At 37.4% G+C, this 22,459-nt stretch overlaps 1 long non-coding RNA gene across 2 annotated transcripts in view; it reads right to left on the reverse strand.

Annotated features, from left to right (window-relative positions):
- The window catches only part of LOC144329901 (uncharacterized), a 98,736-nt gene that overhangs the window by 42,392 nt on the left and 33,885 nt on the right, over nucleotides 1-22,459 (reverse strand). Inside the window, exon 3 of one of the 2 annotated variants that reach the window (XR_013395638.1) lies at nucleotides 4,402-4,484. The exons of the other annotated variant lie outside the window; for it this stretch is intronic. This is a non-coding gene — a long non-coding RNA (uncharacterized LOC144329901). The remainder of the gene's footprint in view (nucleotides 1-4,401; nucleotides 4,485-22,459) is intronic. 2 annotated transcript variants of the gene reach the window in all.

Consider the following 22,459-nt stretch of genomic DNA (forward strand, 5'->3'; position numbering starts at 1 on the left):
GTGTGTCTTAGACTGGTTTTCTCTGAAAGCAAACCCTGTAATAAGGACTTGGGTGCAGATAGTTTGTTTGGAAGGAGAGAATGAAAAGAGAGAGGAGCCAACCAAGGGGTTGTTAATGTGCTAGTTACTGCTGCAGGCAACTGGGCTCACACCACTGCAGACCTTCTGAGGATCATGCAGAGCAAGCCTCAGAAACACACCACCCTAAGATGCGATGCTGGGGCATTCACCAACAGACATATGATCCACATTGACTGAGGGGTATCTTCCAGAGTACTAACCTTTCATCCCCCAACACACACACACACACTGTGGATTACACCTGTGCGTGACCGAGTGGCCTTCTGCACATTAGAGAATTTGAGCAGAAATTGCAGTACGTATAATGGTGTACGGAAGAGTCTGCTACAAATATGTGAAACCAGATAACCCAAGGGATACAGCGTGGTGAGCAAGCATCAACTATAGGTAGTCAATATTCCTTATAACATTTGGAGTTCAGATACCTAGCAAGGTATATGGCGTTATTGGTGGTATTCTTGGAAGAAAGACATTCGGCTATTTCTTGGCACTAGAAAGGCCATTTGTATACTAAATCTTGAGACGTGTCCACATGAGCATGTGTGACTGCATGCACTCAAGTGTTCAAATGGTGCAAGTTTCAAGAGAACAAGGCCTCTGTCAGTTTTAGCTCACTGGTGTATCTCATCATAGAATACAGTTCCTAGAACACAGTATATGCTGAATAGAACTTACAGTCTCGTGGGGAGATTTGTTGTGAATGTTAAAATAAGTATTGCTTGGGGACAATGTATTATTTCTAAATAATTTCGAGTTGGAAATTGCAGTTTGGCAATTTCCACAAAAATCTGACCTAAAAAATCAATTTCTAGGAAAATATCTTGTAACTGTGAGAATATCCTGCAATTCTATGCAGCATTGTATGTAACTGCAAAGAATTAAAAGCAACTGAAGGGCCCACAATAGAGGTTTGGTTAAGTAAATTAAGATAAAACCACACTACGTAACACTATGCAGGTGTTAAGAAAATTGAGGTAGGTTATAGTACTAATATGGAACACTCATAAGATAAGTTGCTAACCTTTTAGGTGCTGAAGAGTGTTGATAGTATTATGTTGTTTGTGGGGTGTGTATATGTGCTTGTATGTGAGTGGAATACCTCTGGAGGGACACAGAAGAATCTAGTAACAGTAGCCTCTGGAGAGAGGAGCTGGGGTCTAGGGACAGAGGTAAAAGGGAGACCACCCGTTTGGTAGTGTTTTAGATTTTTTTTTTTTTTACCATGTATATATATTACTAATTGGATAAGTAGAGGATAGATGATTGAATGAATGGACAGATGAATGGATGGAGAGAGAGATCAAACAAAGCCAGTAGCGAATGATGGTTACATGAAATAAGAGCAAAAACAATTTGGTCAGCCTTCATATACAACCTATAATCAAAATTACATTTATTCAATACAATCTGTGTACGCCTTACAAATCAGCAGTAAAAACAATAGAAGCTATCCTGTTGGCTGGGTGCAGTGGCTCATGCCTATAATCCCAGCACTTTGGGAGGCCTAGATGGGAGGATTTCTTGACCCCAGGAATTCAAGGCAATCCTGGGCAAGATGGCTAGACCCTGTCTCTACAAAAAATGAAAAAAATTAGCCGGGCATGGTGGCACGTGCCTGTTGTCCCAGCTACTCGGGAGGCTAAAGTGGGAGGATCACTTGAGTTGGGAATTTGAGGCTGCAGTGAGCTATGATTGCACCACTGCACTTCAGCCTGGGTGGCAAAAGAGAGACCTTGTCTCTAAACAAATCAAAAACAAAAACACTTTGTATCTTATGTACATTACTTCATTTATTCTACACGCCACCACCACAGAGCAACATGTTATTGTACCTAAACCTATACCTTACTCACAGATGAATAAATTGAAGTTCAGAGAGGGGGAGTAACTCACCCAAGGACACACAATTTATAAGACACAGTCATCCAGTTTTGAATTCAGGCTTGCTGATTACAAAGCCAATTAGTTATCACTGACTACAATCAATGGTGATATTGCAAAAAATTACAATTTTATACAAAGTAGACTTCGGCTATTGGCAAACTTTGAAAACATGTGTCCAACAGCGTTCTCTCCAGGTTTTGTTTTTCACTAAATAAAAGTGGTCGGTTCATTTCAGACTTGTTTTGAAGGTCAGGAAAATTGTTCATTCATTGTCCCTAAAGGTCCAGATCCACAATACACAAAATAAACTTCTTCAATAAAGTTTGCCCTGCTCCCCATTAATTCCACTCCAATTTCACCTTCCGGGAAAGACTGGAGACTGGCTGGTTAGGAGGCTGGTCCCTCTCTGCTGTGGAGGTCCTATGCTGATCCTGACACAACGCTAAGGCCCCACACTGCTGAAAGTGGTTGCTTCCAGCCAGATGGCTAATCATCATTATTTCCTGGAAAGGCCCTTTGAGACCTTGAGCATAAAAGAGCCTATTTGAAACCGGAGGATGCTCTCTGGTCCATACGGTACCCACAGGGACGCAGCAGTAGTTGCAGTATCAAGAAGCTACTGACATGGATCTGAAATGACTTTGATAACAGCGGAACAAAAAAGCCCTCAGCTGCTTCTAGGAATGCACGTAACAACATCACACCATCACCCTCGGCATCGACACTAGCTCAATTACTGGGCTCACCTGAGCTCTGCAGTGGGCAGCTGCATCTTGGGGCTCCTGCTCTCGCTTCCCCCTCTTTCTGTATTTTGGATGCCCTAAATTGCTTTGCAGCAAGTTAGCTAGCTGCGCCAGATAAACATTGTTCTTCAGGACTGGGTTACTTTTAACATAAGCTACCCAAACCTGCCTAAATGTTACTCCAAGCAAGTAACTCAGTACAATGCTTTTGAAGAAAAAACAATTTTTTTGGCTTAGCAACAGTACATGTTCTTGGGAAGCAACTGTGAATATTCAAATACTGTAATTGGAGATGATTTACCTTGTTTTGAATTAACTAAAATTCCATTGTTAAGCACAAATACTGCTCCAGTAAATCATCATGCTTTAATAGGTCCACGTGAGCAGGTTACCGAGCGCATTAGGATTTATAACGCTCCTGGGGAGCTGACCACTGTATTATGCTTCCTGCTGCTAGGTAATATGCATGACACATTTCTGGACACTAATTCATTTATTTAATAGTAACAGTATGCAAAAACAGAGTTCAAAATGAGGCTGACAAAGGAGGTATAAAAGTTTTATTAATCCATAGCTAATCAAAGGCCAGTGGAAGGCATACAATGGTGGCATTTACAGACCATATCGAATGTGAACAAATTAAATTTTTGTTTCCTAAAATCTTACTAATAGGATGTATTCGACTTGAAACATTTATACTTTTAATTACAGAGGCAGGCAATTTGGAGCTGGTTTCTAGCTGCACTTTTCTTAAAAGCTACAACTTTGCATCATGGATCAACACAAATCTTGTCATCAGCTATCGTCTCAAACATGATCAATTCCAACACAAGCGGCCTCATGCCAAAAATTGCAATGTTGTTTATTTCATTGCTGGTTTAATCATATTCTGTCAACCATTAGAAAGTTATTTTTCTCTGAAAGACAAGGAGTATCTACTTTATTGTTATCCTATTACCCTGGTTACTACACAAAGCACATAAACAGGTAGCATAATGCCTCTTATGGGAAACCTTTTTTTACAGTTTGATGGCTCAGTTATTCAACAAATCAGAGCAAAGCAAAAAAGAGTTTGAAGTACAACCAAAGGAGACCATTAGGAAAGACCAAGAAACCCTGAAGTATGTGGGAAGAATCCTTCTCTTGGTTTAGTTCAATGGCATACATTGGGAGAATATTTGCTCATCATTTCTAAGTCAAAACAAAAGGAAATGAAGGCATCTGAAATATAAACCTCTCTGTATTCCAGAATTCTAAGCACATTCTATTGCTCAGAGCATTTTGTAGTGATCAGATAGCTCTAACATAATAACCTTGTGTGAATATTTTTCTCATACTGAAGGTGAGAAAGAGATCACAGAATTTTTCATGGCAATGTTTTCCTGAGTGTATTTTGCAGCAGATAAGCTAAAGAGGTTTTGGAGATTAGGAGGTTTAATATTAAAGAAGGGTTCCATGGTCAAATGAGTTTGGGGAATGCTGGATTAAACAAAGCTGTGTAAACATGTATCTTTAAGTAGGTTTCCTCAGTGTCTTTAATATGCTAATGCACATTGTAAAACTACAAGAGGAGAATATGGTATGAAGCATTTCCCATATTTATTTGATTGTGGAATTTTTGCTGAAAAGAATAAAGACCGATATATCCCAAAATACAATTTAGGAAATACCAACATAAGGCATATTATCTTACGTTGACAATCAGGGTATACCAATGGATCTCACATCTTCCCTGGTAGGTCTCCAGATGTTGCCCCCACCATTCCTCTCTGGTACCTGTTGATAGAAGCCCACCCCACATCTTTCCCTCAGGGACTTCACAGTCAGCTTGAAAATCCACACACAATCTTCTAACACTGATACCATAGCCTTTAACCCAGAAGATTCTGGAAATACCTGTTAATCTTCTGTACTTTATCTCTAATAAAGCACAGAAGATGGGCATTTGGATGTATTTTATGTACTCAGGACAATAGGCCTGAAAAGGTGATAAATATTTTTTGGTCATTGCAAGGTTTACAAAAATCTCTAACATTGTTTAACCAGACACATATGGGAATCAGACAAAAAATTAATGGCCCCCACCCCTAGGATCACAGTTGTATTTTCACACAGTTGGATATTATTCATTCAGAAGAGCACTGGGGCTTACTAAAAAACTACTAGAACTGTTAAGTAAGTTTAGTAAAGTCACAAAATACAAGGTCAACATTCAAACATCAATTGTATTTCTATATACTAACAATAAACTCCTGGAAATTAAGTTTTTAAAACTACAATTTACAATTAGAATTAAAAGTAAACCATTTATGTATAAACCTAACCAAATAAGTGTAAGAGTTGCATCATGAAAACTACCAAACATTAATAAGAAAAAAAGACAACTAAATAGAGAGCTGTAATGTGGTCATAGATTGGAAAACTCAGTATTGTTAAGACCAAAGTGATCTGTATAGTCAACAAAATCTTAGTAAAAGCATCAGCACAAGTTTGCAGCAGATAGAAATTGACAAATGATTCTAACATTTATACGGAAAAGCAGAGAATCTAGAATAGCCAAAATTATTTTGAAAAGAAGAACAAAATTGGAACACCTACACTAATTGATCTCAAGACTTACTCTAAAACTACAGTAATCAATACAGTGTAGCACCAGCATAGAATAGACACATAGATCAATGGAATAGAACAGAAAGTTCAGAAAAATGCCACACAAAAATGGGCAAGTGACAATCAACAAAGGTGCCAGAGTAATTCAATGGAGAAATAAGTCTTTTCCAATAATGGTGTTAGAACAATTGGATTCAATTAAATGCCAAAAAATGAATCTTAATCTTTTCTTCACATACCATATAAAAATTAACTTGAGATAAGTCATAGATATAAATGTAAAATCTGAAACTATATAGCTTCTAGAAGAAACATATGACCTTAGGTTGGTAAAGATTTCTTAGTTATAACACAAAAAGTGCAAACCATAAATGAAAAAAAATTGATAAATTAGGCTTTATTAAAATTGAAAACTTTTTCTCTTCTAGAGAAAAAGACTCTAGAGAAAGAGTCTTCTAGACTAGAAGTCTCTAGTCTTCTGAAGACTAAATTATGAAAACGAAATGACAAACTATAGACTAGGAAGAATATTTGCAAAGCAAATATCTGATAATGCAAAAATTGCCTTGCAAGTATCAGATATTTGCTCTGCATGCATCTATCTAAATGAGTATATCCAGAATATATTTAAAAACTCTTACAACTCAATAATTAGAACAGAAAGACTCTATTTTTTCAATGGTCAAAAATTTGAACAGATTTTACCAAATAAAAGGATGTGATGGCAAATAAACACATAAATCATTAGAAAATGCAAACTTAAAACATGAGATACCACTACATAAACACCAGAATGGCTAAACATGAAAAAGTCCAAAAATACAAAGGACTTATGAATAAATCAATCAACTCAAACTCTCTTACTTTACTTGTGGGAATGCAAAATGGTACAGTTTGGAAAAATGGCTGCTAGTTTCTTGTAGTATAAATACATATTTACCATACAACCCAGGAATCCCACTCCTATGTATTTATTCAAAAGAAATGCAAATGCGTATCTACACAAAATCTGTATGCTAATGTTTGTAGCAACTTATACAGAATTGCCACAAACTGGAAACCTCTCAAATATCTTTTAAAGGATGAAAGGATAATAAATTATGGTACATTCATACAATGGAATAATACTGAGCAATGAACAAGAACATACTGATACATGCAACAACATGGATGAATTTCAGAAATGCTGCTAACAGAATGATGACAGATACAAATGTTTATATATTGTATGGTTCTATTTACATAATAACCTTGAAAAGAAAATACAGGGACAAAAATATGATCAGTGATTGCCAGGGGATAGGAGTTGTGGTAGAGGATTGACTACAAAAGGGATATAAGGATGCCTTTTGTAAAAGGTGGGGGTAATAGAAATATTCTATATCTTGAGTGTGAAGTGGTAAAAGCACTATACATTTAATGCAAAGTCAGTGAACTGTACAACTCAAAAAGGTGGAATTTTACTATGTGTAAATTATACTTCAATAAACATGATTTTTAAAAGAAGACATAAATTCATACTTTGGTTCATCTTATATTTTACCTAACATATCCACATGAAAGATCATTCTACAATTTAGGGGTATTAAGCCTTTTAAATACGACTTTAAAATTTTTCATGTGGAGGGTTCAGTTTGCTGGATTCTTGGTGTTAAAAATTATGTTTGACATAGGTACCAGCCCACAGTGAAATTTCCCTACATAAAGAGGTGAAATACATTGGTGTTACTATGAGAATTCTTAATGGAAGGAAGTGGCCAGCCAAAACACCACAAATAAACGGAAAGTATCACATGTTGTGACTTTGCCTTCTTGGTCTGAAACTGCTCAGCCCCTACTTTAACCAGGGAATTTGGAGCACCTTGTCTAGCCTAGTAGTTAGAAAGCCTAGTAATCGAGGAAATGAATGATTGTACTTTGTAACTCCTGACTTACATACTACACAGTGCTCTGATTAGCTGCTTCAACAAGTGTTCCCATTAGTTAACTTACTGCCTCTGGTATTATCTCCATTTCCTTCTCTTTGCATTCATGCTAGCATGCTCATTTAGAAAGCCAGCATTCCTTAAGCGTAGAATTATAAGAAAATATTATGAGCCATCTGTGGATGCAGTTGAAAACCTGGAGGAAATGAATATTTTCTTTTTTTAAAAAATGACTAAAATTGACCTACATTACTAAAAGTCATAGAATTATATACTTAAAAATTGCACATTACCAAAAGTCATTGAATTTTGTGACATGTAAATTATGCCTCAATAAAGCTGTTTAAAAAGAATTTATTTAAAAAACTGATTTACATACCAGGACAAAACTTGAATAGATCAATTATCATAGAAGGTATGTAAAAATAATTGAAGATCAGTCATTTCAAAAAGAATCAGAATTAAAGAGTGTCACAGCTGAGTTCTGTTTCATCTGTAAGGAAAGGTCATTCCTTTATAATTCAAAATATTATAGACCGTATTAAAAGTTAGAAATTGCCCCAACTCATTGCATTATTCCAACACAACGTTAATACCAAAACCTGACAAAAATTGTACAAAAATGGAAAATGATAGCCTGATCTCACTTAGGAATTAAAATGCAAAATATCAAATAAGTATTAACAAAGAAAATCCAGTAGCATATCCAAACAATGCTCTATGACCAGGTAGGGTTTGCTGCAAAAATGTAAGGAAATTCAAGATTATGGAGTCTCTCAACATAATGGATGACATCAACAAATTAAAGGAGAAAAATAATATGATCATATCATTAAATGCCAACAAAGCTTTTGTTTTTCTCAGAAATAGTTGCACTCCTCAGATGTTTGTTTTGGTCCATGATAATAGTCTGGATATGTGTCCCCACTGGATCTCAGGTTGAAATTTGATCCCCGGCTAGGTGCACTGTCTCAAGCCTGAAATGAGACAGTGGGAGGCTTTGGGAGTCTGAGGCAGGAGGATCGAATGAGCCCAGGAGTTAGAGAGCAGGCTGGTCAACATAGTGAGGCCCCCGTCTCTACAAAAGAAAAACTTAAAAATTAGCTGGTGTGGTGGTACATACCTGTAGTTCCAGCTACTGGGGAGTCTGAGGCAGGAGGATTGCTTGACCCCAGAGTTCAAGGCTGCTGTAAGCCATGATTGTACCACTGCACTCTATCGTGGGTTAAAGAGTAAGACCTTGAAAAAAAGAAGACAGAAAGAAAGGAAGGAAGGAAGAAAGGAAGGAAAAAAGAAAAGAAAAGAAAAGAAAGGAAAGGAAAAGAAAAGAAAAGAAAAAAGAAAAAAGAGAAAAGAGTGTTATTCCCAGTGTCAGAGATGGGGCCTAGTGGGAAGTATTTGGCAGATCCCTCATGAATGGCTTGGTGCAGTCCTGCAGTTGAGTAAGTCTGTGTTCTGTTAGTTCCCCGCAAGAGCTGGTTATTGAAAAGATCCTGATACCTCCCTGCCTTGACTTGCCTCCTTTCTTACCAAGAGATCTCTGCACATGCCATCTCTCCTTTGCCTTCCATCATGAGCGGAGGTAGCCTGAGGCCCTCACCAGAAGGTGTGCTGGCACCATGCTTCATGAACAGCCCTCAGAACCATGAGCCAAATGAACAACTTTTTTTTTTTTTTTAAATAAATTACCCAGCCTCAGGTATTCCTTTACAGCAACACAAATGGACTAAGGCAACCCATGAACTCATTCCCTGGGTATCAGCCACCCTGTCCAGGTAATGCTAACCTGGGAAAGTAAGAGGATCTCATCACAATCTGTCAGAGCCTATAGCTTCAGGAAGTGGGGGATTCATTTTTCCTCACTTTTCGGGGAAAGTTTCTTCAAGTGACATTTCTGGTGAACGCAGCACAGACAAATATGGGGGAAGTAACTGAGAAGGCTCCAGCTTGAAGATTAAGCTGTCATAAAGAGGAGGACAAAATCAGAGAGAAGTATAGGAAGACTAAGCCAATGTCCAGACGCTGACACAAATCAATTTGTGGCTTTTGCTCACTTCTCCAGCTTTTCTAGGCCTCCGTTTGCTTACCTGTGAAATGTGGAGCTCTTTAGATGCCTTGGTTAGGTTCTTGTCTGCTCCAGAATTATATGATTGCTCTGCTTGACTAACTTTGAAAGACATGCAGGGAAGAATTAACCTAACTCAATTAACATTGAGTAAGGTCTGTGAATACTGAACTTTAATATGAAGGTTAGAATTCTTCCCCGGTATTTATTTTTAAATTTAATTAACTTAATTTAAACATTTCTTATGGGTAATACTTGTACAAATTTCCTGATATTTTGATCATGTCTTATTATCAATTCTTTTCTTCTATAAGAAGTGACAGCCAGAGGCCGGGCGCGGTGGCTCAAGCCTGTAATCCCAGCACTTTGGGAGGCCGAGACGGGCGGATCACAAGGTCAGGAGATCCAGACCATCCTGGCTAACACGGTGAAACCCCATCTCTACTAAAAATACAAAAAAAAAAAAAAAATAGCCAGGCGAGGTGGCGGGCGCCTGTAGTCCCAGCTACTCGGGAGGCTGAGGCAGGAGAATGGCGTGAACCCGGGAGGCGGAGCTTGCAGTGAGCCGAGATCACGCCACTGCACTCCAGCCTGGTCGACAGGGCGAGACTCCGTCTCAAAAAATAAAATAAAATAAAATAAAGAAGTGACAGCCAGGCACGGTGGCTCATGCCTGTAATACCAACACTTTGGGAGGCCAAGGCGGGCAGATAACTTGAGGTCAGGAGTTCAAGACCAGCCTGATTAACATGGTGAAACCCCATCTCTACCAGGCATGGTGGTACATGCCTGTAATCCCAACTACTTGGGAGACTGAGGCAGGATAATATCTTGAACCTGGGAGGAGGAGGTTGCAGTGAGCCGAGATTGTACCATTGCACTCCAGCCTGGGCAACAATAGTGAAACTCCATCTCAAAAAAAAAAAAAGTGCCTGACTGCTTGGCTGTTTATGGGATAAATTAATGGTAAAGAGCATTCAATAGGCAAAGTTGTGTTTTGCACACATTTTAAAGCAGTGTACCTAAGGCAGTATTTATCAAATAGTAGAACAGATGTAACTTGTATTTTAAAAGTGGGTTGGGACAGTAAAATATGAATGGAAAAATCCTTTATGTTTTAGTCCATTTGGGCTGCTCTAACGAAATATCCTGACTAGGTGGCTTATAAATAATAGGATTTTTTTTGTAAGCCACCAATCAAGATTAAGGTGTCAGCAGATTTGGTGACTGGGGAGGGACTGCTTTGTCATAGACCAATGTCTTCTTACTCTAACCTCAAATGGCAGAAGGGACCAGAGGTCTCTTTGGAGACTCTTTTATAAGGAAATTAATCCCATTAATGAGGGCTCCTCCCTTATAACTTAATCGCCCCCAAAGGTCCCACCTCCTAATACATCATCCTGGGGGTTAGTATTTCATCATGTAAATTTTGGGGGACACAAACATTTAGACCATAACATTGGTCTTAAATAAAACACATCTCACACTGAGTCTCCAAAGGAGGTATCCTATGCCCCAAACAGGGTTAACCTCAGCTAGCTCTCCTCCCTCCTTCCCTTTCTTTCCAGCAGAGTCTCAGAGGACTAGCATTTCTCAGAACACCTTTGGAAAATGCTAAAAATCACAAAGTGTAAACTTGCCAACTGAGAAATAAAAACAAAAGTCATCAAGACTTCATGTTTGCCTTTTGTGGGCTGTTTAAAGCATTAAAAGCTAAATTAAACCATTTCTTTTTCTCATGATCATGTGATAAACCCTGTTTTCCAAAGGTGACCGTTCTCTCTGTCTCAGGAGGTAGATGTGAAATGAGAGAGTCGTGGGCTACTCAGAAAAGCCCAGGCGGCAGCCACGGAGATGGATTTGTTCACCATTCCTGGGTAAGAGCAGCAAGCGTCAGGGAGATCAAGTCATCACTGCCCTAAATCCCCAATCATGTCGGCGTCCACTCCATAAACCAGTGGGGCAGCCAGCCACGCAAAAGCCTAAAGGTTAAGCACATACCATTGACCTCAGAGAAACGAGTTTTCTCACATCATTAAATACAGCCTTGCCTGATCACACCAAAAAGTGCCCTGGGAGCATTATTTAAGGCTTAGATGTTCCACCTACATTTGTGTGACACAAAATCAATATCTGTCCCCTGCCTTTGTTTGCCTGGATTATGTTTAACTACTAAATGGCTTTTAGGACACCAATTAGATTTATCATCTTGCATTTTAGACAAGCAGGTGCATGAACAAGAAAAATAGGAATATGTCTTCATTTCCTTTCCCTCTGGGTTGTTAGCACAAGAAACATGAAACAGCTTATCTGGAGTATGCTTCTATGTCACAGATACACGATTTGTAATCCTTATAGCAGAAATCTTTTCCCTTGACCTAGAAGATTTCCTTGACAATGGTGCTTTTAGAGAACACTGTAAGAATAAATTATTTAATAAATGCATGGGAACAACTGACTCTTCACTTGGGGGAAATATTAAATCTCAAGTTACACATATATAAACAAATTTCCAGGTGCTTTAATTTGTTGATGCAAGAAGTAGAGGTACTAGACAAAATAACAGAAAATAATTATTAATAAAATAATAAAGGAAAAGATTAATGTATTTGACTATAAAACTTCTGAAGGGCAAAAATAATTCAAGTAAAGTTAATGTTACCTAACCTTTATTCAATATTTATTATATGATAGGAACTAAGCTAAATCTTCACATATATTGACTTCTTTTATATATATATGGATTATAAGAAACTGGCTCACATGATTATGGAGGCTGAGAAGCCCCAAAGTCTATAGTCAGGGAGCTAGAGACACAGGAGAGCCATTGTGTAGTTCCAGTTTGAGTCCAAAGACTTGAGAACCAGGAGAGCCAACAGTGTAAGTTCAGGTCAAAAAGCTAGCAGCTCAAGATCTAAGAAGAGCTGATGTTTCAGTTCAAGTCTGAAGGCTAGAGAAGACCAGCTCAAGCAGTCAGACAGGAGGACTTTTCTCTTACTCAACCTTTTGTTCTATTAATGTCTTCAATTGTTTGGATGAAGCCCACCTACATTAGAGAGGAAATCTGTGTTACTCAGTCTACCAACTCAAATGTTCATCTGATCCAGAATCACCCTTTCAGACACATCTAGGAAAATGTTTGGCCAATATCTGGAAACCCTATGACCCAGTCAAGTTGACACATTAAATTAATTGTCATATTGATATTGTCCTCCTTCAGATTGCTTAACCAGAAACACACAGCCAGAGTGGTAGAGTGAAACCTTGTAACCAGCTCTGTCTGAAACCAAACAAGTTCTGTCTTAGAAATTGATGGAAATACTTATAAAATATAGGACAAAGGAAAAAAATTATAACAATAACAAGAGGTTTTATCAATCAATAATATTGATGAGTACCCCATATCAATATTGGCAAAGAAAATTTTAAAAACATACAAACAAAACAGGCAAATACAGAGGAAATGTATGTTAATAAAAATAAATAATGCTCAATCTCTTTAATGATCAAAGAAATACAATTTAAAAGAATGAGGTATCATTACAGATATCGTATTAGACTTGAAAATTACTTAGAATGATTATTCTCAGTGTGGGCTAGGAGAAAAGAAAGTGGCACATTTATACACAAGTAGTACAAAGTTTTAGGTAGGTCAATTTGGAGAAATATATCAAAATTTAAACATATTATTTTTGACACAAATCTCTTTTAGGTAGTTCTCTGACAGACATACACATTGATGCAGATATATTTACAAAAATATTTATTACAGTATTGTTAGTGAGAACAAAGTATTACAAACCAATTAAATGTCCATCAGATAAGAGTTAGGTTAAGTTATATATTCATATAGAAAAATTCTATGCAGTTGTTAACAGAATTTTTTAAAAGGAAGAAATGTACACAATATAATTTGGATAAAAACAAGGTACACAATCATATGCATATTATGGTCTTGCTCTTATGTGAACATATAAAGTTCATAGGAGAGTTTTTACTGAAAGATGTAGATAGTTGTTGGGGGAGGGAGCAGATGCAGTCAGGCCCTGAGCCATTACTTTAAAACTTTCGTTTTCTTATTCCCTGAGTCAGATTTACCATAACGTTAATGAAGTCTAAGCTTCAGTTTCTCTCACTTGTATGAATCTCTCTCAAGGACCTGGGAGGGGCCTTAGCAATGTGTTCACATAGCCATGTGTTTTTGCAAATTTGCAGAAGTAAAATAATGCAACTTCAATCAGTTAAGGTAACTAACTCAATTTCAATTGAGACTTCACTGTCACATGTTCTTTCATGTTGGGTGCTTAGAGTTATTTTTCTACCAAAGTCTTCTCCTAAGGCAAAGCTTTTAGCATACTTTGACTTCCATTCAAACTTCCCATCTCCTGTCTCTTTATTATTACTGTCTATTATAGGTCCTCATCCTCTGTCTGCAATTTCAAAGTCCAAAACAAGCTATGAACAGTTTTATCAGTATTCCTTTGGCAGCAAAACTTTATTTGATTGAAGTTTAGTTAGCGGGAAAACCTCACTTGAACTGACATGAGACTATTAAAGATTCTCTTTATCCCACTTAGAATGAACATCATGTTTTGCTGCAGAAATAATTATGCCTTTGATAATGGGTGTTGCCCAGTGCCCAAGGATTTTTTAAGTAACAAATGCTGACAAATGAAATGCACAAAGGATGAGAGAAAACAAAAGATTAGGTACTGACCCTTCTGAAATAGACTTTTCAGAAATAATCTAGGAAATGGTTTAAAAAAGAATCAAATCTTTCCCGTTTGGACACAAAGGAACATCTCTCTGGCAAAATAGGCAAGTCGTCAAGAGCTGAATTATCTTATGTGACAGTGAGACTAAGTGTGTCTTATTTTGTTTTTTTGTTTATTTAATTAATTTATTTGATTTTTTGGTCAATGTTAACCAGATCACTAAGTAGGTTGCCTTAATTTCTAATGAAGTCCAAACCTTTATAGTTCCTGATCGAGGTTCCAAGAGTGTCAAAACTATGTTGATTATAGCCTGTCCCTTAAAGGTGGGTTTCAGATGGAGAGCACCAGCCTGTGAGAACACATATTGACATAACCAGTATAGGTTTGCCTGTGTGTGGAGAAGAACTCGGGAAGAGAGGAGAAGAATCATCTGTTAATCCAGTTCTTCCCTCTTGTATTCTACAACAAAGCATCTGGTATATAGAACATTGAGCATGGTGACAGAAAGCCTGGTTTATGAGTGCTGAGTAGTACTGGTCATAAGGAAAATCCATTGTACTGTAGGATCAAAATGACTTACATTTAGCCATAGAAAGCAATTATGCTGTAAACAGACTCAAAGTCATTAGTAGGAGATGCAAGTTAGAATAACAAGGATACGCTACTTTTTACTCATTGTGTAGGCAAACATTAGAGTGATATGATGCCTGGTGCCAGTGATGGTGTAGATACTCAGGAACACTAGCACATTACAGGTGGTAATGATGCCTAGAGAGTCCATTCTGGAAAGCAATCTGGCAGCAAATCTCAACATACCACAGCAGTTGTACTTTGGTTGGGGTGTGGAGAGAAGAGAGTAGCTTTGTACAGGCTGATAACAAGTAGGTTGTGCACTTACGAGTCAAAGAATTTAAGAAAAGAAGCAAAACATACTGAATCAGTATAAATTTTGCCCAGTATTTCAGCAAACTATTGGGAGACTAAGGTGAAACAAGGAGGAGGAAAACATAGAGGTGAACTAAGAAAACTACTGAAATCCAAACACACAAAACAGAGGTTTCATCTGACTGAACTGCAGGGAAAACAATAATAACAGTAATAAGAATAAAAATAAATACTATGTGAACTGCATTATCATTCTAAACTTTGAAAATTCTCAATTCCTAAACACAGCAGTTCCTTCAGTCTTAGAAAGAGGATTGTGAACCTTTATTTCAGTTTCACATGAAAAGATGTCTTTCTAAAATTTTGTTCTCAATATTTAGCTTTCCAACATGTTAAACCAAACCTGATAAAGGCGACCTGCAAAAAATCCCACTACTAACATCATACTAATGATGACAGACTGAGTTATTTCCAATATCAGATAGGACTCAGTATGTCCACTCTGACCACTTCTATTCAACATTATACTGGCAGATTATCTCCAATAAAGCCTTGAGATAACAACAACACTGGTCAATAGCTTGATTTCAGCCTTGTGAGAATCTCTGAGCCAGAGAATCTAGCTGAGCTACATCCAGACTCTTGAACCACAAAAACTGAGATAATAAAATTGTTTTGAGCCACTTACGTTTTGGGCTTATTTGTTATGCAACATTAGACACATAATATTACTACGCTCTATTAAACGCTACTGGATCTAAGAACTGAGTTTATCAAGGTCACATAATACAAGGTCAATATAGAAAAATCCATTGTATTTCTATATTCTAGCTATAAACAATTGCAAGTTGAATTTTAAATATGCTATTTACTTTGGCACCTCAAAAAACCTATTAAATACTTGAGATAAACTTAGCAAAATACGTGCAAGACTTGTTTGTTGAAAACCACAAAATGTTCCTGACAGGGATTTTACAAGACCTGAATAAAAGGAGAGACATACCATGTTCATAGATGGTAGGCTTCAGTATTGTTAAGATACCAATCATCATCAAATTGATTTATAGATAAAATGCAATTTCAATCTAAATCCGAACAAGGAATTTTGTAGAAACAGACAAGCTCATTTTCAAATTTACATGGAAATTCAAAGAGCCTGGAATAGCCAGAAGAATTTTGAAAAAGAACAAAGTTAAGTCTTTAAACTACAGTAGTTCCTCCTTATCCGTGGTTTCATTTTCTGGTTTCAGTTACCCATGGTTCAACCACAATCTAAAAATAGGTGAGTGCAGTATAATAAGATATTTTGAGGGAGAGTGAGAAAGAAAGAGACCACATTCACATAAATCCTGTTACTGTATATTGTCACAATTGTTCTATCTTATTATTAGTTATTGTTAGTTCTATCTTATTATTAGTTATTGTTAATCTCTTACTGTACCTAATTTAGAAATTAAACTTTATCTTACTGGTATAAGTGTAAGAAAAAACACAGTGTATATAGGGTTCAGTACTATCTGCAGTTTCAGGCATTCACTGGGGGGTCTCAGAACATATCCCCTAGGATAAGGGGGAACTACCATACCTGGTTTCAAAACTTACGCTAAAGACACACTAATAAAGATAATGCACTGTCATAAGAATGTCTACATAGCTCAGTTGAACTGAAGAAGGTTTAGATATAGATATAGATATACAAGGTAAATTTATTTTCAACAAATATGCCAAAGTTATTCACTGTGGAAAAGGCAGTCTCATCAAAAAATAGTGCTGGAGCATTTGGATATCTAAAGGTAAAAACAAAAACAAAAATCTGAACCTCAATTCTAACTTTAAACTATAAATAAAATACATGTATGATAAAAAACTTTTATCCCAAAATATAAAGAATTCTTGCAATTCAATAATATGAATGTAAATAACCTAATTTAAAAGTGGTTAAAAAGAACATCAGCAAGATGGCAGAGTAGGAATCCTGAACTCTCCTTCCCCTGACAAACATTCCAATTTGGCAACAATTCACAGATAAATAAATTCCCTTTGTAAGAAATCGAAAAAGTGACTGAAAGGCTCTTGCATCATGGATTAATGCAAAATCAGACTATTGAAACTGGTAGAGAGGTTTAAGACATCTCCTTACCAGAATCCCTAACCCTGGCACAGTGGCCTACGATCAGGAAAAGACCCCCTAACTTTCAGCTTCTTTCAGGGAAGGGAAAAGGTTGGTTCACATGTCCAGTGCCTCAATTTTTTTGAGATGGTACCCCAGACGACTGGTTTCTGTTTTGCCAAATTTGAGCTTTGGTGGATCAGCACAATCTAGCTGCTTGAGGGGAAGAGAGACGGCAGCTTGGGCTCATAGACAACATAGATCCTTCTTCTTGCAGTAAGCAGACAAAAATGTCAACTCTCAGCTACTCCCTAGAGTGGGAAGAAGTTGATCTATGTCTCCAGCACCCCAGCTTCTCCAGTGCTACCTAAAGAAAAGGCATCTGTCTTTCCAGTCTTGGAACACTCATGGGTCCAGCACAGTGTACAGACCTTGGGGAAAAATGGAGATGGTGGTTTAAACTGGTAAATGCCTCCTGGCTCAGCATAGAGCAAATAGGGGAAAAAAAAAAAAAAAAAAAAACCCATAGTTGTCTGCTTTACCTGTCTAGTGTGCAGACATCAACACAGAGAGTCAAGGAAAATAAAGAAACTGGCAAAGATGTTCCAAACAAAGGAACATAATAAATTCCCAGAAGCCAACCATAATGAAACAGAATTATATGATTTATCTGACAGAGAGATACCTGTTATAAAGATGCTGACCAACGTCAAGAGAGTAATGCATGAACAATGTGAGAATTTCAACAAAGAGATAAAAAATATTAAGTACCCAATGAAAATCATAGCACTCAGGAACATAACTGAAATAAAAATTTACTAGTGGATTAGATTAAATGAAGAAGAAGGATCAGTAAACTTGAACACAGATCACTGGAAGTAATTCAGTCAGACAAACAAAAAGAAAAAAGAATGAAAAAGAGTGAAGAAAGTTTATGGACTTATGGAACACCATCAACTGGGCCAACACCTATACACATTATAGGAGTCTCTGAAGGAGATGAGAAAAAGAAAGGACCAGAAAAGTTATTCAAAGGAATAATGGTGTAAATTTTCCCAATTTGGGGAAGGAAACAAGCATTCAGTTCCAGGAGACCCAAAGGACACCAAATAAGATGAACCTAAAGAAATCCACACTGAGACGTTAGTCAAACTGTCAAAAGTCAAAGACAAAGAGAGAATTGTGAAAGTGGCAAGAGAAAAGTAACTTGTTACATACAAGAGAATTACCGTAAGACTATCAGCAGAATTTTCAGGACAAACTTTGCAGTCCAGAAATGAATGGGATGATATATTTAAAGTGCTGAAACAAAAGAACTCCCTATCAAGAATATTATGCCTGGCAAATCATCCTTCAAAAAGAAAAAGGCCAGGCGTGGTGGCGCAAGACTGTAATCCCAGCACTTTGGGAGGCCGAGACAGGTGGATCACGAGGTCAGGAGATCAAGACCATCCTGGCTAACATGGTGAAACCCCCGTCTCTACTAAAAATTACAAAAAAAAAAAAAAACTAGCCGGGCGAGGTGGCGGGCATCTGTAGTCCCAGCTACTCAGGAGGCTGAGGCAGGAGAATGGTGTAAACCCAGGAGGCGGCGCTTGCAGTGAGCCGAGATTGTGCCACTACACTCCAGTCTGGGCAACAGAGCGAGACTCCATCTCAAAAAAAAAAAAAAAGGAAAGAAAAAATAAAAGATTTTCTCAGATAAAAGTGGAAAAAGTTTATCAACATTAGACTTGCCTTAGTAAAAATCTAAAGGGAGTTCTTCAAGTTGAAATGAAAGAATGCCAAACAGCAAAACAATAGTTTAAGAAAATAAAAGATTTATTGGTAAAGATAAACATATAGATAAACACAGAATACTATATTACTGTAATGGTTATAGGTAAACCATTTTTTATTTGAATATAAAAGTGAAAAACAGAAGTATTAAAAATAACTATAACTTTAAAATATGTTAAAGGATACACAGTATGAATAGATGTAAATTGTGACAACAATAACATAAAGTGTGTGAGGATTAAAGTGTAGAATTCCTGTCTGCAATTGAATTGAAGCTATTATCAGCTTAAAATAGACTGTTATAAATATAAGGCATTTTATGTATGCACCAAGAAAACAAAAGTGAAAAAAAAAACCTATAGGAGTCACACAAAACAAAAAGGAGAGGAATGAAAGCATATTAGTACCAAAAAAAAAAAAAAAAAAAATCAACAAACATAGAGAAAGATAATAAGAGAGAAGAAGACAAAGGAACTGCAAGACTAACAGAAAACAATTTACAGGCATGGTGGCTTATGCCTGTAATCCCAGCACTTTGGGAGGCTGAAGTGGGTGGATCACCTGAGGTCAAAAGTTTGAGAGCAGCCTGGCCAACATGGCAAAAACCCATCTCTACTAAAAATACAAAATTTAGCTGGGTGTGGTAGTGAATGCCTGTTATCCCAGCTACTTGGGAGGCTGAGGTGGGAGGATCACTTGAACCCCGGAGGTGGAGGTTGCAGTAAGCCATGATCGTGCCATTGCACTCCAGCCTGGGCAATAGAACAAGACTCTGTCTAAAAAAAAAATGGTGCCACAGAAATACCTGAACTCCATCTCAAAAAATAAATAGATAAAGTGGGGCTACATAAAACTAAAAAGCCTTTTGCACACCCAGCAAAGAAAACAATCAACGAAGTGAAAAGGTGACCTACAGAATGGGAGAAAATATTTGTAAACCACATATCTGATAAGAGTTTAGTCTCTAAAGTATATAAGGAAATCCTCCAAGTCAATAACAATAAAACTACTAACCTGATTTTAAAATGGGCTAAGTAATTGACTAGACATTTCCGCAGAGAAGACATACCAACAGGTATTAACCTGATTTTAAAATTGGCTAAGAAATTGAATAGACATCTCTCCAGAGAAGACATATTATACCAACATATTATACCAACGGCCATAGGTATATTAAAAATGTTCCACATCACTAGCCATCAGATAAATGCAAATCAAAACATATGTCCACACAGAGACTTGTACACAAAGGTTCATAATTGCTTCAGTCACAAGAGCCAAAAATCTAGAAACAACCCAAATGGCTATCAATAGGAAAAGGGACTACCAAAATGTAGACTATCCATTGAGTAGACTACTGCTCCAAAATAAAATGGTAAAAACTACTGATACACATGACACCATGTATGAATCTTAAAAACATTTTGCTAAGTGAAAGAGCCCAATACAAAAGAGTACATATTATACGATTCCTAAAATCATATATAAAATCTTATTTTATATAAAATCATTTCTATAAAATCCTAAAATGGAAAAAGGTAACTTATAGTTACAGAAAGCGGACTAGTAGTTGCCAGGGATCAAGATTAGAGCAGGTGGAGAACAGATCCAAAGAGGCAAGAGAAAACTTTTGTGGTTGTGAAAATGGTTAATATTCTTATTTTGGGTGGCAATTGCACAGGCAAATGTATATGTCAAAAAACATCAAATTGGCTCTCTCTCACCTACTGTTGTCTAAGACATGCCTTGCTTCCCTTTCACCTTCTGCGATGACTGTAAATTTCCTGAGGCCTCCCCAGCTATGTGGAACTACAAGAGAGATGTCACAGTTTTCCACTTAGATCAACAACTTCAAGTTCTTAACACGGAAAATTCAGAAAAGACTGAAGTGGTTCTCCTTGCTTGCGGTTCCTTTAATCCTGTCATCAACATGCACCTCAGATTGTTTGAGCTGGCAAAGGCTACATCAATGGAACAGGAAGATACAGAGTTGTCAAAGGCTTTATCTCTCCTGTTGGCAATGCATATTAGAAGAAAAGACTCATTCCTGGGGCCGGGCGCGATGGCTCACGCCTGTAATCCCAGCACTTTGGGAGGCCGAGGCAGGCAGATCACGACGTCAGGAGATCGACACCATCCTGGCTAACACAGTGAAACCCCGTCTCTACTAAAAACACAAAAAATTAGCCGGGCATAGTAGTAGGCGCCCGTAGTCCCAGCTACTCGGGAGGTTGAGGCAGGAGAATGGCGTGAACTTGGGAGGCGGAGTTTGCAGTGAGCCAAGATCGCACCACTGCACTCCAGCCTGGAGGACAGAGTGAGACTCCGTCTCAAAAGAAAAAAAACAAAAAAACCCCCAGCATCACTGTAAGCAAACTCACAAACTCACAATGTTTACTTCTGAGAGAAGTATCTCACCGACAGTGTTTTTTTTTTTGTCATTTTCTGTTCCTTTTACTTAAGACCGTAAACTGCATGAAGGCAGAGGCTCTTGTTTCTTGTTCACTAGAGTAGTGCCTGACCCATAGGGGACAATATATATTTGTTGACTGTTCAAACTTTCACTCATACAAGATTGTTAAAACAACTAGAGACTTGTGAATTTCAAAAGGGATCCAGGCGTGAGGGAGATAAGGGAAAAGCATCCTGTTTTCTGGTTCAGTTATGTATATGATTACACCAAAGCAAGGGGCCCCACACCATCACAGCACACACAGCATGGGCTTCGGGTTCAAACTAACAGCTGCATTCCAGCTGCTTCACTGATTAATTGTATGGCCTTGGACAAGTCACTAAATCTCACTGAGTCTCAGTTTTTCATGTACAATATGGGTAACGATAGATAGGACTGTTCTGAGGAATAATTGAGATCCTTTCTTTGAGATCCAACTATCTAACAAAACGCCTGGCACCCTAACAATTGGTTCTCATTCTCCTACAGTCCAAGTTGTGGTGTACAATAAAGTGGCCACTAGACACATGTGGCTATGGAGCACTTGAATGAGACTACCGCAGCTGAGGAATTACAATTTGAATTGTATTTAATTTTAATTAAATTTAAACACTGAAGAATTGTAAAAAATTTTTTCCTCTTCAATACCATTTTATCCTATTTTAATAAGACAGCATTTCACCTTACCCATTGCATTGCGTAAGACATCGTTATGATGTTGTAGTGCATGTATGGGACACCAGCATTGTTTCTAGTATTATTCACAAACACATCACTGATGCAGTCAGTGGACAGACTGACTCCTTTCAGATGATTTTCTTCTATGCACTAATGTAACATTATAATGCATTTATTTGGATATTTCATGCAGACAGCTCCAGTTATAGCAATTTCTATGTAAACTGTAATTGATAATTAAATCGAAATACTTATTTTAATTATAATATAATTAAATTATGCTTCTAGTTAGAAAAAATAAGTATGGGCAAATTTTCAAATTTAAAATGAAGGCGTCCTACGGATATGGAATTGAGTGGCAATGCAGAAACTAGTCCCAAGACCCGAACAGTAAAGAATAAAAGAGACTGGAAGAAGGTGTGTTCCAAATCTCACAACATATGGCAATTGCAGTTGGCTGCCACAGAGCCAAACAAAAAAGTTGTCTGAATAATGTTACCCCCCTCCAAAGATAGCTGCCTTTGAATCCCTG

The sequence above is a fragment of the Macaca mulatta genome, chromosome 7 (genome assembly GCF_049350105.2).
Source record: "Macaca mulatta isolate MMU2019108-1 chromosome 7, T2T-MMU8v2.0, whole genome shotgun sequence".
Lineage (NCBI taxonomy): Eukaryota > Metazoa > Chordata > Mammalia > Primates > Cercopithecidae > Macaca > Macaca mulatta.